Below are 6,712 nucleotides of genomic sequence, written 5' to 3' on the forward strand. Positions count from 1 at the left end.
GATTTTAATATACAAATATTATTTTTATTTTTATAAAACATAAAGTAATTGAATAAAATATTATCTATATTTTAAAAGAAGTCAAGTATATATATGATCTAGCCATATAAAATTAAGTAACACACTTGAGGAAATAAGGTATACTATGATTTACTTTCAACGTTTATTTATTTATTTTTTCCTTGCTAGTTGCAGTTGCACTTTGAGGATAAGTTGCATGCAAGAATTTTCAAAAAAGAAAGAATAAAAATATACCGATTTGGAATTATTAAAATAGTATCTCTGATTTTCCTACTTGGACTGCATAAGAGAGTGGCGTTTATAGAAAGGATTTCTCTTAAATTGGATCTCAACAATGACGGGGTTAAAAGAAAAAAAAGAAATCAGAATGAATATTATTCTATTATTTTGCATTTAACGCACATGGAGTAAAAACAAGTCTTCGTGTAGCATTGGAGGATTGAGTGGGATAAATAAACAGTTAGCTGAGGCTAAAAACATGTTACAATAGTGCAGAATTTAAAATATTCTGAGGAAAACAAATAAATGAATTCAATCTCTCACTAATAACTTCAGCTTCTACCAAATTTATTTTAATGTAGCAAACTAAATATTAAGCTTGTGAATAATCTATCAGGATTTGCTTTTTACAAAAATACCTCTTTGATTGTGGCTTTCACAGGGACACCAAGAACGGCAGTCTCATTCAACCGTCTATCTTTAAGGATCTAAAAACACAGCACAAGTGAGTAGTCTAAGTTAAATTGTAAATAGACATAATACCAAACTCAAGAGATCATATAATACAAGCATTTTTAGTAGAATTCTGACATAACAGTTCATCATTTAATTAAACAATCTAGCAATAAATTAATTAAGTACTATAGCAGCAGTAAAGCAGAAGTAAAATATAATATTATTACAGAAAATTATAATTAAAAATATCTCAGATTATTATTGAAATTAAAACAAAATTAAAGCAATTACCCACGCACCACGTTTTATTAGATTTGGATCTTCCGATTGATTCTACAAATTTACATATTTACAGGTAACTAATTAATAAAAGCTTTTTTTTAAGTTAACAATTTAAATTAAAAATAATTGAAACATATAGAGACCTGTTAGTCCCTTCTCAATAGCTGTAATGGCCCCAAGATAGTCAACATTGTAACCTAGTAGTTTATATTATTTTAAATTACAGTCTATAACTCCCATTGTGGCTATAATTAATTACTTTTATTTTCACATTACACCACAATTAACTATAATTACAACTGCAGTTTAAGACCATAGCATCCACAATTATGGGATAAGCTTTTAGGGTAAGTACCTTGGCAATAGGATCCACCTCATCGCAACATCTAAGTCCATCTTTCTTGTGAGGAATCGTGTAACTGTATTAAGAAAAAAATTTTGTTAAGAAAAAAAAAAAGAACAAAGCTACCATCCAGTATCTTAGTAACATGGATGAATCTAAAGCAAGCATAATCAGCAATACGCTGCATTCTTTTGAAAAAAATGGAAAAAAATTCCTTTAAATAAATTAAATTTTAAAAATAAATAAAATTTGAGATGCATCACCTGTATATTTTCAGAGAATGATAAAAATCAAATACTCCAGTACCTGGTGATCCAATCCAATGTCCCAACAAAGACCTTTTTGTTATCAACAGTTGCTACTGCACCAGAACCAGGTTCTTCAAGGAATGTTCCATCTGTAACCTGCAAATTTGTAGTACACTAACAGGTGTGTCCTTATGAAACTAACCTTTATGACAATATATTTAACATGAATTACAGATTTCAGCCATTCACAAATTACCACCAAAAGGTTCTATTTTACAAAAGTACATTAGTCAGTGAGTCTTACAACCAATAAACATTGCCTATTAATAAGTCAATCTCATATAGATGGCATATACTGACAGTAAAAGGGGGCACAAAACAAAGTTAAGTACCCAGTCGTTTCTCCTCTACAAGAGAATAGCAACTCAATAGCAATTAGCCAACTGTTATTAGAGGCAGATTAGCTCATGGAAAGCCAAAAATCCACCAATATTATAAACTATGATATCATTCCCTTTCTGACACATACACACTCAGACGCATAGATAAACCAGGTAATATAGTAAAGAGCAGGGTCGGCAAATATAACAATGTTATTATCTTTTTATTTTAATTTTCAAATAATTTTGTTTATTTATTTCCACTATTTAAGCAAAATACATTTTATTAATATGATAAACTAATCAATAATTTAAATAAATAAATAAGTAAAGTTTGTCACAGAATAAAGCAATGAGAACACTTGATGTCAGGATGGGGAAGTTGAATAGAGAAAGAAGAACCTTAGTGTTAGTACAATTAACTTTCTGAGCAGCATCCACAATAGTTTTCCCAACTGGATGTACTGAGAAGCTTCCGTACCTTGGATTCAGCTCCAACCCAGCTCAGAAAAACTCCAGGTTCTGTTTGTTCAAGGGACCTTCACAGAAAACCACTGTGTAGTTAGGAGAGCAAGTATGTTTTCTTATGAGAAAGCACATAACAAGATAGAAGAATGTTTCGGAGGCTTTTCATCAAACAGCTTACATGCATCATTCGAAATGCTTTGATTAAATAAAAAATTCATCACAGCAACCAAATAAATCACAAAATCAAAAGCAAACCCTAGCTTAATCCCAAATCAGAAATGAAATCAAGCAGCAATTAAACTAACTGGAAGAAAATATAGTCACCATCGATGTTGGGTTTGAAGAGAAGAAAAAGTCACTGAAGGAGGATTAAAATTTATACTCATAAAAGTAGAGTTAGGTTTACCGAGAGTGATGATTGACAACGACGAGAGTAATGGAAGTCCCAAAGGTGTTGATGATGGAAGAATGCGGTGGATGACTGTGGTTATGGAATAGCGGTGATGGAAGAATGTGGCACTGAGGAGCGAGATTTGGAGTGTGAATGGAGTCTGAAGCTGCTTGTGAAACTCGTTTGGAGTGTAACTATGTGGAGCTCGAGGGTATAGAAGCAACGTTTAGGTTTAAGTCAGTATTACCGACGGAAATTTTTAAATTACAGACGGATTTTTCCGTCTGTAATAATTTAACAAAACGCACCGTTTTCGTCCATTTAATTACAGACGAAAAATTCGTCTGTAACCATTTCCCACGAAAAAAATTAATTTTTCCGACAGAATTATCGACGGATTTTCTTTTCCGTCTGTAATTTATGCTAATTCATTTTTTTTATTTTCCGACAAAAAATCCCTCTGAAATTCCGTCTGTATTTCCGTGGGATAAAATCCGTCGGAAATATCTGTCTGTAATAACTAGTTTTCTAGTAGTGAGAATACACGATTTTCGGTTCATTTGTTATTATACAATGGTGTTGTTATGATAATATTTCGGTTCATTCTTTAACAATTTTGAATTCAATGGAATGGAATGCAATTGAACAAAGTGATAATGAATAATTTCATTCTTTTTTGTTAAAATCAGTGTTGTTTATGAATTTGAATTTGGATAGAATGCAAGAGTTTCAGAGTTCATAGAATGCACAATTTTTAGTTCATTTATTATTACACAATGATATTATTATAATAATATTTCGGTTCATTTGTTAATATGAAATATGTTTGGCTACAATTAACTTAAAGAATGTGCAGTTATTTCCTATACTAGAGATTAAAATTGTCTCTTTAAACCTTCATGGTCCTTATCAATTACGCATGATATGTCATATGTGATATGTCAAAGTTGATTATATTTAATTAAAGATGAATAAATAAACTATATTTTAAGCTGCAATTAAGGAAGATTAGAAGAATTAAAGGTGAAATGATTGGTAGGATGTGGCAGCAGTGAGGTTGTATGCATTGGCCATTGCATTATCAAGGATTCAAGAATGGTGTGAATGTGAATGTGAAGTTGATGCATTCACCGGTCACCATTTTAGGTGTGTTATCGATAAATAATTTGTTCTAATGATTAGAATGACTTTTAAGATAAATTAAATGGAATGGAATGAAATCTAATACAATTGAATAAAGTGATAATGAATAATTTTATTCTTCTTTGCTAAAAAAAGACTTAATCATCAACAAAAGTACATCGAATTCATTTTTGAACCCAAATGAACCTCAATTAAACTAAGAAATGAACCGAAATTACTTAAAGAATAAAAAATTTGATCAATACTTATCAGCAGTATTAAGTGAACCTCATTTAACACACAAATGAACCAAAATTAGTTCAGATTTGAACAAGCACTCAAAAAAACTCAATCATCAACAAAAATACATCAAATTTATTTTTGGATCGAAATGAACCCTAATTAAACTAAGAAATGAACCGAAATTACTTAAGGAATAAAAAATTTGGTCAATACTTATCAGCAACATTAAGTAAACCTCAATTAACACACAAAAGAACCAAAATTAGTTCAAATTTGAACAAGCTAAGCAGTCAAAAAGACTAAATCATCAATAAAAACACATCGAATTCATTTTTGGATCCAAATGAACATCAATCACAAACACACACAATCATAGAAAACACAATCACAAACAAATATGCGCAAAAAAGTATGATGCATGTCTAATCCTATACAGGTCATGAGCTCATATGTCGATTAGTTGCCCGATTTCTGACACTGGTCCTGAGATAAGCATTTCATACCGCCGTCCTTATCTCAGCCAACGTTTCCTCCATGAGCATTACGCATCGCCATCCTCACGAGAAACCTTCCTTTCGGTCTCCAGTGAGCGTTACGCATCGCCGTCCTTACTGAGCCGTCCCTATAGTATCAAGTGAGCGTTACACATCGCCGTCCCCACTAGATACTTGGCACTAAGGCCCAAACAGCACTTAATTTCTTTTTAATCTTTGCTCTCTACTCTACTGTGGCAGAGATACCTTTAATTAATACCTTCTTTTCCATCTGCTCTACTATAGAATATGTTCATTAGATTATTTTAATCTTTGTTCTTTGCTCTCCTGTGGTAGAGATTCCTTTAATTAATACATTCATTTCTCTTATATTCTCTGCTCTCAAGTGGCAGAGGTTCTTTAGTTTCTTTTATTCTTTTAATTCTTTTGTTCACTGTCATTTATTGAATTATATTTCCACTTAACTCAGCAACCTTTGTCGGAGTTTGGCTTCCAGTGCCATAACCTCTGTAAGCAACCTCGGTCTTCCAGGTGAGGCTCTCTCTAGCCAATGTATGTATTGATAACCTCTGTAAGAAACTTTTGTCTTACAGGTGCGACCATCCCCTGGATTGGCCGATGTATCTCTGGAAAGCAAATCTCGGTGGGCTCATCATCATATCTTTGCTTATCTCATTTTCTTTTCGTTCTTTCTTTCTTTCTTTTCTTTCTTATCATTTCACAATATAAATTGTCTTCACATTATCTCTCGCCTTTCCCTAAGGGTCTTATGAAAAGAGTATTAAAGGTTCTTAACTTAGATTTGTCTTTCTAAAGCTTTTAAGACAGTTTTCTGCTTACCCTTTTAGTATATCATAAATAAAATAATATATTTTAAATAAAATACTAATATATAATATATTTCAAAAATACATTGATAATAATCTTAATAAATTAATAACAATAATAATAATTTTCTTTAATACAAATAAAATAATTTAAGTAATAAATAGCATTTATAACTTCCTTGAGGACTTAAAATATTTATATTCTCACCTCAACATATTTTATAATTTATTAAAATATTCTTACATATAATATAATTACCAAAATGACCTTGCATCTTTTATAAAATACCTATTTTATCCCTAAACTTCTTAATTATTACCCAAAATACCCAAAACATATAGAATTACAAAACTAACTTCAAGTTTTTATTAAATTACTATTTCAATCTCAAATATAAATTTTGTTTCCATGATTATAGCTTTTACCGAAGGACCGAATCCCATTCCCGAAATTCTTTAAGTTTTTGCTTCATTTTTAAGTCAATTTTCAAGCTTTACGGTTACCGACTTTTCATAACTTTTTATTTAATCTCTCGGTCATCAGACTTCATCAATATTTTTTAGTATTTTCACATAAATCAACCCCAAAATTCACTCAAAACAATTTGATTTTGGGCTAAATCCACCAAGGCCAAACCATAATATCAAAAATAACAATAATTCAACCAAATTTAACATAAAACCCAATCAAACGCAACAATAATCAATCAAACCAATATTTACTTATCAAATTCACATTTAATTATTATAAAATTACCAAATTCTACCTCCGTATAAAATCAAAACAACGGAAGCTCTGGAGAAGTTTTCTGACTGAGCTGTTGAAGAGGAAAACTGTTAGAAATCGTCTGTGCCTCCTAGAACTCTAATTGGCCGAACTCAAAGAAAATGGAAGCTACGTCACTGTCAGCTTCCACCGAACAAAAGTGACGCCAACGTGTAGAAGAGAAAGATACAAACACTTTTATCGAATTAAATTTTTTATTAGAATTATGAAACTCAAGAAATTAAGCGTCGAAGTCTTCCAGTCATGATGGTTCTCACTCTCGGTCTCTCTCTCTTTTCCTTTTGGTTTCGTTGAACAATAAGAGAAGGAGGAAGATTTTGTGATTAATGATGGTGATTAATATCCCAGGAAGTGAATTGGTGTCATATGTATATATATACTTATCTAAATTCAAGCCACATTGGCTTGCTTTCTTTACTATTTCCTCAATT

General features: G+C 31.2%; 1 protein-coding gene across 2 annotated transcripts in view; it reads right to left on the reverse strand.

Annotated features, from left to right (window-relative positions):
• LOC107630495 (uncharacterized protein At4g04980-like) overlaps positions 1-3,034 on the reverse strand; it is a 7,153-nt gene extending 4,119 nt beyond the window's left edge. The window contains exons 1-5 of one of the 2 annotated variants that reach the window (XR_002359345.1): positions 2,824-3,034; positions 2,352-2,488; positions 1,585-1,725; positions 1,334-1,397; positions 660-728 (exon numbers count right to left, since the gene is read on the reverse strand). The gene's annotated coding sequence lies outside the window, so the exon portion shown is untranslated. The remainder of the gene's footprint in view (positions 1-659; positions 729-1,333; positions 1,398-1,584; positions 1,726-2,351; positions 2,489-2,823) is intronic. The other variant, XM_021118858.1, reaches the window with a different exon arrangement.

This window comes from Arachis ipaensis, chromosome B03 (assembly GCF_000816755.2).
Source record: "Arachis ipaensis cultivar K30076 chromosome B03, Araip1.1, whole genome shotgun sequence".
Lineage (NCBI taxonomy): Eukaryota > Viridiplantae > Streptophyta > Magnoliopsida > Fabales > Fabaceae > Arachis > Arachis ipaensis.